Raw genomic sequence first — 12,370 nt, forward strand, 5'->3', positions numbered from 1 at the left:
AACAGTCCTGAAAGAAAGGTTGCCAGTCTCCCCTAAATAGCAAAAAAAGATTGGAGAAAAGCAGGTGCCCATGGATGCTTAGTAGACTCGCTGGTGTATCCTTTCCTTGTTGGTGGGCTACACCACAGCCATAATGTGCTAATGCTGCTACAGGGCAGTTTTGTGGAAGGTTATTCCACGCTCACGACAACGCCATTTCCTCCAATGAGGACTTTCTGGGTTTACAGGAAGGCAACGAATAACGTCAAAACAATCTTGTCTCACTGAGGGGCAAGAACCCCCTTATGGGTTGGAAAGGGAACATTTGGGGGACGTTACAAAACCCTGCTGTCTTTTACCAAGCTTCGCCATCGCAGCAATGAGTTTAAAACCAGAGCTGGACGAAAAGGAGTGGGTGAAAACGGGGGAGGACGGCGAGGCGAGGAGAACCGAAGCGGCTTGGCTTCGGTGTTTATTTTTTGCAGGGCTCCGGCTGGGGGCGTGTATTTAAATAGAGCCGCGCAGCCAATGCGCGCCGAGGGGTTGGACCGTGAGGGCAGCTTGTTTACAACAGATCTTTCCGAGCTGTTCTAACCCGGCCGGCAAGGAGGAAGAAGGCGAGAAGCAAAGCCTGGCGGCGGGAGCACGTGGAGTTGCGCGCGCGGGAGCCGGCCAGGCCGCCCTGTCCGCTCCCTCTACCGCCCGCCCCGGGAGGAGCCGTCTGCAAGGTGAGATGATGGGTGCAGCGACGGACCTGGACAGGCCCTGCCAAAGTCCACCGTGCACTGGCGGGACTGGTAAATAAATTTAAGGCAAGACCGTGGGTGTTCGCTGAAAAAGGTGCCAGATCTTGCGAAAGGACAGGCGAAGTGGGGGCTGGCTCAGAGCAAAGGTCCGTATAGTTCCGAATGGCGCCTTGCAAAGGTGGCTTTTAAGCGGCTGGAAGGGGGCGACTTACTGTTGCTGGTTTTGTGTTTAATCGGCAAAAGAGGCTATTGGCAGATATATTGCTTCTGCATATGCAGGATCCATTATTCCATTTACAGTAGTTACTTCGTCTGCCTGGAAATGATCCAGTCCTTTTGGGTTCCTCTTAGAAGCCAGCGGCCATTGCTTCGTCTGACGACGTTTTGAGAGCCCCCCCAAACTGCTTAGGCGTTAAGTAGAGAAGTGCAATTTTGGTTTTGACTGTCTCCGTGATCTGCCTCAATACACATTCTCGGCTTCTAATGTTTTAAGAGAAAGCTTTACTTTCTTCATAGTTCGCGCAGCATTTTTATAGCTGGCTGACATGTTCATCTGCTTTTCCTCCCTCCCCCCCCAGTTTGTCTTTCCACGTGAAGAAAAGCAGAATCTCAGCCTTTTCTAAAGGCACAGTTGCAGGTGCATTTGACCACCAACCTTTGCAGACAGTATGTGTATTGCCCATGCTGGGGGAGGAAGATAAATAATTGTGTAGCCTAACATTCAGAAGGCACAGGGCTGGCAGAGGCAGTTTTAGCTGTTTCTCAGAGGAAGCAAACTACAGCTCTGTAATCATTTGTATATTACTTTTCTGGATGTTTGTACATTAATGTCTGCATATACTGTATTTTGCTTCTAGTCTTAAGCAGAAAGTGAGCCATTGTTTCACTAAGATTGTCTAATGAAGGTAACTTGATTTCCTTTATTTTGCAAACGTGTATGTTTAGTCTGAGACTTTTAACTCACTTAAAAGCACTTTGCAGCTCATCTCCTTAAAGGAATTGTAGTATGCAATTACAGAAGTTCTTCCATAAAATTTTGGGGAAAAATCCTGTGCATGCATTTGTGCGAATTTATATTTATTGATAGTCTCAACTGTGTAAACTGAAAGCCCCATAGCAGCCTTTCTGAATCCTCCAGATAGATTGGACTGGAATTCCTAGAGCTTCCAGCTTCTAAAAATTTTAGGAGTTGTAATTCCAACACATCTGGAGGGTGCCAGGTTGGGAAAGACTGCTTTAGACAGCAAATGGATGGTGGAAAGGGGTTACTTCAAGTCAAACGAGGGCAAACAGTGGCCACAGAACACATTCAATCTCCAAACTACATTTTTTGCAGGTGTCAAAAGCTGTGTCTATCTGTATCTGTGGATTTCAGCAGCATAAAGGCCCCCAAACCCAGCACCATTTGTGCTGGGGGAAAAACACAGGACTGTTAATGTAAATCCTAAAATAGGTGTGGCATACTTTGGAAGACAAACCATTCTTTCCTCCTCAACTGGGAAAAATGGAGAATTTCTGCTCCACCAAAGATGCAGATAAGCTCCTGCTCACTATATGATCTGCCCACTGCAGCTTTCCAATAGTTTATCCTCCATTCCTCAATTTAATAGAATAGATAGACCCAGATTTCATTCTTGTATTTGTGAAATACCTTGCTTCTTGGTGATCATGCTGGATAGTGTATCTTGCTACATTGGGTAGGATATATACTGTAGCTGTCAGAGACTTTCACTTACAATTGGCACATACTTGATGCTTTAAAAAAGATCAGGAGGGCCGCTAGATTAGACATATAGACCCCTTTTGACATATAGAGAGGCCAACTTTCAAACCCTGATATCTCCAGTGGAAAGAAGGATCAGATAGTAACATTTACAGAAGGTTTTTCTCTGAAAAATGGTTGCCAGTCCAAGTTGATAGTTAATAGTCTGTCCTGGCATAAGGCAGCTACATCACTCTAGGAAAAACTAAGACTTAATGGTGAGAACTATTTTATAACCTTATAGAATGCCTCAGACCAGGCCATATATGGCCCCCTTTATGTTTTACCCGTGCTTTGAGACCTTGGCTGTTTGAAATTCAGTGGCAAAATGGCTGCACTTTGGCAGTTCAAATTCAGTAGCTCTTCTACACTGGGAAGGTGAAATCAACAGAAGTGGACTTTCAGAAAACCATATAACACAGGAAAGCACATATCTCTGGAGCATAGACTTTAGCTCTATCTTCAATAAGCCATGCCATATCTGCCTGAAAGTGTGGAATTGTGAGAATTCTCCAACTTTTTGGGATCTCAAGAAAAATTCCAAGGCTGCTTTAACTGGAAGCTAGTATCTGCAAAACATGTCTTCAGTATTGGTGCTTATTTTCCCCAAATAATTTTACTAGTTAATCCAGGCTAGGCTAGTGTTCCAACTTTTTAAAATATCTATTTCAAGGAACCTAAATTTAAGTCTATCTAGGTAAAACTGAATTGATAAACACAACTATGATATACAAAATAACCCTTGCAAAGATTATCTGGTTGTCTGGTCCAGTTCAGTTTTTTTTGAAAAACAATACAACCTTTCTTTTAAAATGCAAATGAGAAATTGTTCTGTTTTTGCCCTGTAGTTAGGAATACTGGATGTTTCTTAGAAGCTCAAGGAAGGAGCTCTCCAACATTAAGCTGATAAATATAAGGTGCCAAAGGTGTCACGTTCTAGCTTAGCATCCCCCCCCCTTCTTCAAAAGTTTTCTAGGCTCTTTTATTGCTTAAGTCTTGAGCTACACTCCATCTTCTATTTGCAGTGTAGGTGTGTCTCTTCAAACAAATGATTGCAAACCCTTGGGGCAAACAACTTGTTAATATGTGTGTTAAGAAGGATAACTACAGTAGTGGCATATTCAGTGGTGAAAAATGGCAAACTTTTTTTTTAATAAAACTGGTTTTCTCTGCAGTGAACATGGCTCTAAATAAATTCTAAGAAGTGGGTTTTAAAAACCACAGCAACCTTATTTACTTAATGCAGCAATTCTACTATATATGCTAATATTTTTTTGAGTCATTCATTGGACAAGTGACACAGCTGTGTGTCCCCTTTGTATGTGCAGTAGTAGTGTCTCTGCAACATACCGGTATTTTGTTCCCCCTCTGCACACTTTGGCTTTGCTTCCATGGTTTGTCACATTTCTGTTCTGTACATCCTTCAGAACTTGGATATATTAATTTTTAGATGTCGAAATATACCTTTTCATCCTGTATGAATAGTTCATGAAGTGGTCTTTGCTTTTGTTTTCCTTTCGTCTCAACTTTTCAATGAATATAGTTTATATTTATTAATTGTATCTTTTATTTTATAATTTGTAACCCACTTTGAAATGCATTTGCATAGGAAGCAACATAAAATGTGTCAAACGCCCATCAAGCTTAGTTCTTTCTGAACAAATATATTTTTTCCTAAATGTTGCCAGCTGGGAATGATGGGGCTTGAAATCTGACATATGTAGGGACTTCTGGCCGTCCTAGCTCCCAAAGTGTCGTTAAGCAAAGCGGTGATGACACTGCGTGTGCCCAGTACAATATCATCCGATCCCCGGAGCTACAGTAGTAATAAAACCTCCCTCGAGTGTGCGAGGAACCAGAAATTCACCTGAGCTAGCATATTGTCTACAGCGGCAGTTCGCCACACGCCTCGAGGTTTCCATGCCCGACTGGTGCCACTTGCCCCGTGGATGCTGCCTGCCCAGTCAGCTGGCGCCTGCTATTTTGCGGCCACGCGGGTTGGCGGATGTGTGCAGAATTGCCAAGGCGCTTCCCCACTCCCAGCCGGTTCCTCGGTGGGGCTCGCGTCGTTTGCGTTCTGGTTTTGCGCCTTTCCTCGACGTGCTGCTATGCCGCCGCCACCGCAAAGCGAGTACCTCCCTTCCGAGCCGGGACTCCAGGCCGGGGGCTGCCTGCAGCCGCGTACGTGAGGCAGCTTGTGCCGGGGACAGAGGAGGGGAGGGGAGGGGACTGGAGGGGAGGAGAAAGGGAGGAGGGAGCTGGAAGGGGAAGGTGAATTTCAAAACAAGCTTCGGAAAGGAAGGAGGGAGCGGAGCTGGCAAGCGGCGTCTGGAGGTAAGCGGAGAAGCGCTGCGGGTGGCGGCGGGGAGGGCGCGCACACCCCCTCGCGCGCGCGGGGGAATCGGGGGCGCTGCAGCCGCTTGGAAAGAGGCCCGAAAAGCCCAGGCAGCGGGGACCGGCAGTGCAAGCCGAGTGGGTGTGTGCGCGCGCAACCTGCCACGGGCCGTGCATTCTCGCTGCCGCGCGGTTTGCGGGCGAATCTTATTCTGTCCGCTTTCTCGGCAAACCCGAACCAAACTTTGTGGATCTCACTTCGTCTTCTCCACCCCGGTTTAGGAATTGCTTCCCGGCTGGAAAAGGGTGAGCTCTCGCGCGCAGCTCCCCTAATCCGAAGCCGCGACCCCGGTTCCTCGGCGCTCTTTAACAGTTTACCTGCCCTCTAGATTCCTCTCGTCTTTTGCAGAACCGAACTGTTTTATGCCTGTCCTTGCACCGCAGCAAGTGGTTTTCGCTGCGCGTTGGTTTTTTCGGCTTGGTTACTGAAGTCCCCTCGCATTTCCTCCCCCTTGGAAACAAGCCCTCCAGAGGCGAGAGGTGAGGGAGAATCTACTTCGGTTAGCCTTTTCTTCCTCCCTTCTTAATGTCCCCTCCACGCGCTTTTATTAAAACCCGCAGCCGATTTACTCCTGTTCCTAATTTTCCGCGATTACTTGGTCCGGGTAACCAGTTCTTCCTTGTGCGAGCTACCGTGTGTTTTGATCAACGCGTGTTTGCCACGCCTCCCTTTAGCGGGCGCTTTTCCTACGGTCTTGTCAGGTTTTTGGCACCGGGAGCGGTGCAAACCAAGGCAACACCCGCTTCTTGCTTCGTCTGCAGGGCCCTCGCCGTCCCGCCCTCCTTCCTAGCTCCTGGGTCCCGCTTCAGCCCTTTCCCCACAACCAGCCAAACCGCCCCCTTCTGCCTTCTAGCCGCTGTGCCTGCTCCGCCCCTGTTTTGCACATGACACGCCTACTCTAGGCGCAGAGGGGCTCTGCCCTGGGAGGAAAGTGCCACTCCCCCTCTTCTTGCGGCCATGTCACGTTTACATTTAGACCACGCCTCTCTGTCCAGCCCAAGGCTCTACATTTTAAGTCTTTTTATTGATTTATTCGTCAATTTTAGATGACTGCCCATCTCGCGAAAAAGTGACCGGCGATGTTGAATCTTGACGGTCAAACTTCAGGGCGCTTCCCGACTTTGCACGAGCATGCCCCGTCCTGAAACAGACAAACTTGGGACGTTGCTTAGGCTTTCCCATTGTGGTTTGAGTGGCTGGTAACCTCTTGGCTCTTTCTGTAGTGAATCTTTGGAAAATCAGCAAGAGGAGAAGATACTACAAGAGTTGAGAAAACCAGAACAGTCTCTAGCGCAAGGCAACTATGTTTTGTTCTGTAGGTCTCTGCAGCTGTCACCCTTCACTGTGGATTTCTTTCTCACAGACTCCTAACATAAATATACTTGTGCAGCTGTTAGCTTTTGCATAGCTACACAAGGCTTCAGCTTCTGGGCAGTGCCTTCCACAGCTTGGATCCCATTTGTCATGCACCCTCTCTTCCATAATGCAGTGCAGGTTTGAATGTATTCGTTCAAAAGTAAATCTCACTGAGATTGCAGCTCAGGGCTCACTGTTCTAATGGTGTGGAGTTCTAAAGTGCAGTTAAAATGCTCCGGTAAGCAATTAAATAAATGGCTCTTTGCGTGCCAGCCTTCTGGTTTCCCAGACCTGAATTCCTATGTCTTTGTTTTAGGAAAGATGTAGATATTTGGATGGGGACATTTTAGGAAGAATTTTAGGAAACTGAAGCTTAGTGTGACAAATTTTAGAACCAAAAGATCATAGTCTGAAGATTCCCTGCCTAACAATCTTCTTGGAGTTCTGCTAGCTGGAAGAACTTAAATATTTTTCATAACTTGCGTTGGTCAATGGAAGGCCTAGTATTTGTTTTTACACAATATGTGGGGTGAGCTTGTTGGATTTGCATGTTGTGTGAATCCAGCCAGTTTGATTAATTTATAGCTCAAGTCACTGTGCAAATCCTCCAGAAGTGTTTAACACAGCAACCCAGGTAAGGATGTTCTGTGAACATAGCCAGCATGCTGCATTTCAGCAGATGCTGCTTTCTTTTTGAGTCTCTTTATTTGTGGGGTGGAAGAGAAAGAGAGAGAAAGTGGCACCTCTTAATGGGGAATCTGTGGCATGAGCAAGCTTCTCTGGGCCCTGCTCTGGCCTTGAAATAGAACAGGGTGAGATGAGATGGGAAGGGGAGGCTGCCTCAAATGTAGGGAGCTGTATACCATTGGCCCTTCCTGTTTCCCATTTTGTTACCATGCAGGTTTTCACTCCTCTTGTAGCCCTAAGTGGTACCTCTTGTGTCACCCCCCCTTTTGTGCCACACCCCTTCTTTATGCTGCCTCCTTGCAACTTGGAACATATCTCAGATCTTCTGCTTGAGAGTTGGGGCCTTCTCCAAATCACACAATTTACTGCACAATATGCCAGTATCCATGGCTGTGCAGTCTGGGAGATGTAGTCCTGAACTTCTTTGACATATTGTCCTGTGAGTTAACTAACATCTGTTTGATGGCTGATAGCTGGTACTTGATTACCTTTTTCCATGCAGTGGTGTGGTGACTTCTCGGCTCCTGCCATTTTCTCGTGGTATACGTGTTGCTGACTAAGTTTGTGATTAGCCAGTGATCAGAGCTCTTACTGCCAGGCAGAAGTTCCTTTCCAAAAAAAATGGCTTGCTTCTTTTTCTTCTTCAGAGTCACCAAGATTGCCCTACGCAAGTTATATAATGGACTTAACAAATTATTTATGGACTAGAAACTTTTGCAGGCAGGAAAAGTCTTTTTGTACATTTCAAATGGCAAAAATGGCAGGGTCCCAGATTCTCAAAAGAGGTGGGGAGAACCAACTGTGAACATTTTGTGTGGTGGGTGTGTGCACCTTCCAAGTCAGTCTTGACTCCTGGCGACTGCCTGGACAAGTCCCTGCAGTTTTCTTGGCAAGATTTCAGAAAGGGTTTGCCATTTCCTGCTTCCCAGAGCTGAAAAAGAGCGACTGGTCAAAGTTGCTCAGCTGGCTTTGGGCCTAAAGCAGGACTGGAACTCACAGTCTCAAGTTTTCTAGCCTGATGCCTTAACCTCTGTCTTAAAGTGGCTCCCCACTTTGAGTTAATGTAAAGTGCTGATGAAATAACATTTTTGAAGGCCCAAACCCTCACTTTCAGCTATACCCTGCAAAGCTATACTAAAGGCAGAGGACCCTCTTGAGATGAGTAGGCTGAAGCAAATGTAAAGCCATCTTTGAGTTGACTTTAACTTCTGGCCAGGAACTGCTTTTCATTTTCTTGGTAATCCTGTGGTAGTGCTTTGCTACTACCTACTTTTCTGATGTTTTTATCCATTTTCCTGTCTAGCCATAGCCTTGGGATTCCCTGGTGGCCTCCTATCCCACTACCAAGGAGGTTTGATCCTACTTAGCTTTTTTGCGGGCAGCCAATGTTGGCTTGGTACTGTCACTTTCAAATTCAACCAGGGACATTTTCCCAGTTAGAAAATTTTCTCATCTTTTCAATCTGTCCACTCCCAACCTCATGGCGATCTTTACTAGAAAAATCCCTCAAGCCCCTTTTCCAGCATTTATAAGGAGTTCTGGGGAAAAAGACTGGTGTACAGTAGTTTGCTTCCAGGAAAAACTCCTGCTGGTGTGATGTTCAGTCTGCAGAAAAAAGGCTAGCTTTCTCTTTGATTATTTCTATGGCAGGGAATTAAAATATGATGCAGCTCAGAGAAAGTTGCACGAACAGTTTCTGTTGTGCATACGGTTCTTGCATATGTAGCTACTGTGCCCCTCCTAATGGTGTTTTGATTTTAGTATCTGGCATTAAATCAGAGAGACAAGGGTGTAGTTTGGCAGCCATTATTGTTATTGTTGTTATTGTTAAGAGTGTATTCCTTTGGCAGTGATCTGCAAGAAATTATGCAGCAATGTGGGTTGGGGTTTAAGCAAGCAGTGGGCAGGGCCAGACCCAGAAGTAGGTTTGCAACACCCCCATTTTCCCCTCTCCCTTTGGTATCAGAGTCTCTCCCACCTTTTCTGCTTTCTCCTATGCCAGGCAATAAAATTGGATGGGTTGCTCTTGCCAGAGTCTAACCTGCATGCTTGCAATGAGCTTTGAAATTTCCATGTGGTCCTAGTGCAGCATGCTGCCCATCCTTGGCAGATGCTGCCCATAACATTTGTGAATTTGATTGGAAACAGCACCCCCTTTCTGCCAATTGACATCCCTCAGGCTGTCCTGGAAGATTTTGGTGATTCCTTTTTTTTAAAGAGGACTAAGCAGAGACCGCACAGAGAACATTTCTAACTCTTTCCTGTCCCCCAAAACTACCTGTCTTGATTTTCGTGATGAAATTTGTCCTTTGCGTTAATGAAGTATCAGGTGTGTGTGTGTTATTCTGCATTCATTTGGGATTGAGCTGCAGAATTCGATAAGTAGACTTGCTGATGGAACTTGCTAACTGGTTTACACATTACACAGGCTGTGGATTACTGTATTGCAGAAAGCCAGCTGTTATTTTAATCATATTGTATTAGCCATGCAATCTCATTATTAGCATACCTAATAATCCTTTTAAAAATATTGTAATCTGTTTTTTCTTAATTTGGATATATCATATTGTGTGAACTCTATAACTATCAGGTCTAGACTCTGAAAATCTGGGCAACTCAAGATGAGAGCAAAAAGATATAGAAAAAATACAGAAAAGTGCCCCTCTTTGCTGCTATCTAGTGGTTTCCTGGGTTTCTGCAGCCCAGATGTGTTAACCCTAGTGAACTGAGCCTCTGTGTTTTGTTCAAAGTTACTTTTGCACTTGGATGTGATGGGAAAAGCAGAAGACTGGTGAATCTATTTTAGCTTTGTTTGTATTGTGCAGTGTGGCTTTATGGTTTGTGACTGCTCTTTTCCAGCCTGAACTGGGAATCTATTGCTTCTGTGTGAAAAGGATCAATTCTAGCACCTAGTTCCTACTGGTTTTACCATTTTGCAGTTCGAGCAGGTTGTGTGCAGTGCTGATTGAATTTGGTATGACATTATAAACTTTTCTTCTCTTGGAATAGTTTTGAAATCTGGTTCACTTTGCAAGGGGAGGTGGGAACAAATGCTCCTACCATGTCCTCAATTCTGTCACTTGAACGTGGGAAATAAAAGGGATCTCCCTTGCAGTCGAGTTCCTGTCAAACTATTGTATAAATGTGCCTGAACAATGACAGATAAACTGTTGCTGGGGAGATATTATAAGCGTGAGGAATAATGCCACTAGTGCCTTCACAAGGAGAGTATGCATACTTTGCTCTTTCTCTTCCAGCTCTTACAGACTCATACCTGCCTCCAGGCAAGATTGCCACTCCTCCTTAACAGACTCTAGGGAATATGCTGAAAGTAACTGATTTAAATTTGCAGGTTTTAGACTTTCCTTCTAAGAAAGCTCCTAATCCCTGCTTTTTCCTTCTTGGAGAATCTCACTTTTAACCCTTTGGTGTTGCCTCAGCACAGGGCTGAGGCAGTGGGGGCTGTTGCCATAAAGCTCACTTTTATGTTTAGACTAACACCTCAGTGTTTCCTCAAATTCAGTAGATTACAGAAACATTTCTGGGCTGCAAGAAAGGGATTCTGACATTGTACACAGTTTAGATTGTCCCCCATTGCCAAAACAACAAATGGGACTAAAATAATGTACACTGATACAAACACTACTTAAATACAGATCTTTGGTTTTCAAAATTGCCCATTACTTTAGGCAGTCACCCAGGAATGCATCCATTGAATAAGGTGATTTAAAAACAAAATAAAGCATTTGTTTACAACTTCTGGAAAGCTCTTAAATGTCAGTTTTCGAATTTTACATTTCTAGATGTATTATGTAAAGTTTGCAGTTTGGGATTTTAATTTTGAAAGAACTATTAGATTAAAAATGTAGGCAGCGTGGTGGCCTAGAAGTGGGGTTCTTGCCTCACAATCAGGAGACTTTGCTCCTAGGTAGCGGCAGATATTTCTGTCTGGGCGCAATGAGTAATTGTCTGTTGCAAATTCCCTGTAGGTGTCAGGAAGGGCATCTGGCTAGTAAGCGCTCAGCTCTATTCAGTCGCCCCAACTCCACTCCAATGCAAGGGATTACAGTATCATTAAAGGAAAAAAAATAGATTAAAAATGTGACCCAATTTTGAAAGTTTACCTAAAGCTAAGATTTGTAGTTTTAGGTAATCTGTACTGTTAAGGGAAGCTCTCCAGATGTTTTAGAATTCAGCCCTCATTGCTAGCTAATAGAATTTTGTAGAGGATTGTGGGAGTGTAAATTGGTGTCATTAATTTAGAATCTGTTGAAGTTCACCTAACTTGTTTCAGAAGAATTAGATGGCAACCATCCTATCTTTTGGGATCAGTCCTGCTGCAACTCTGTGGGGAACAGTGGGTTGAGGCATTTCTGGTATGCGATAGTTAATGTTGCCCACTTACCCATCCAGTCATCCATATCTTGCAGGTAGGCTTGCCAGAAACAATATGTTGTGTGCTGAGAGTGTTGAGTCTGGAAATGAAGAATGGAATGGGAACCAAGAAGAAAACTTGCCCAAGCCCCTTTTTTTTCTTAACCTGCTCCCCATTTCTGTCATTTATCGGTACTTTTCAGGAGAGACTACCCAAGCACCAAAACGAGGTAAACGTGACTACAACTCCTCAAATGTCAAGAGGATTTTTAAAGAAAATGTTTACCCCCTCCCTCACATATAAATAGGTAGTATATCCAAGAGAGAAATTCTAACTTGTTTTCGTAGTTTTGTTTTGGAAGTGGATAAGTACAAATATTGTTCCAAACCATATTGCTAAATCATAAGCAGGATATGAATCTCAGTCAGAGAGTAACAACTATTGTATTATGATAGAAGCAGCCTGTAAAGATACAGTTGTTGTAACTACTTCTAAAGTATATTCAGCCTGCGATTTCATCCAGTTCTTACTCGCCAAAGCAATACTACAATGAAGGCAGAACATCTACCAGGCAGAATTGAAGCAATCTGATTGCACAGATGAAATCAATAAATAGAACTAGCTGCTCAGAGCTAACAGATACTTTCAACTGATTAGAATCATTTGTAGTGTTCCTTTTTGTTGCCTTACCAACTTGCCTTTTGCAGGCCAGCTTGCTCTCTGAATTAAAAACAACTAGTATAGGTAATTCTCGATTTACAACTAATTGCTTAGTGACTCTTCAAAGTTATAATAAATTCCAAAAAGTATTACAACCCAGTTCTGAAGGTCCAGAAGCTGCCCCTAGTTATATGATTGCAATTTATGACAGTTTTGCCAAAACCCAGCATTTGCTTCTCATTTTTTGGCAAAAACACCCTATAGTGAGCAATGGGCTTGCTTAACAACCATGGATTCCTTTAACAATCACAGTGATTCACTTAACAACCACTGCAAAAAAGGTCATGAAATTAGGTCGGTCAACATAGGGTACCCGCTTTATGTCCATCATTACTTATGACTGTAATGGG

At 44.3% G+C, this 12,370-nt stretch overlaps 1 protein-coding gene across 6 annotated transcripts in view; it reads left to right on the forward strand.

The window, feature by feature from the left end:
* The first annotated feature begins 586 nt into the window (after nucleotides 1-586).
* Nucleotides 587-12,370, forward strand: part of ZNF395 (zinc finger protein 395) — a 37,776-nt gene continuing 25,992 nt past the window's right edge. Inside the window, exons 1-2 of one of the 6 annotated variants that reach the window (XM_081313688.1) lie at nucleotides 702-707; nucleotides 11,503-11,529. The gene's annotated coding sequence lies outside the window, so the exon portion shown is untranslated. The other 5 variants (XM_081313687.1, XM_081313690.1, XM_081313689.1 and 2 more) reach the window with 5 other exon arrangements.

The sequence above is a fragment of the Vipera berus genome (assembly GCF_964194415.1).
Source record: "Vipera berus genome assembly, chromosome: 1".
Taxonomy (NCBI): Eukaryota; Metazoa; Chordata; class Lepidosauria; order Squamata; family Viperidae; genus Vipera; species Vipera berus.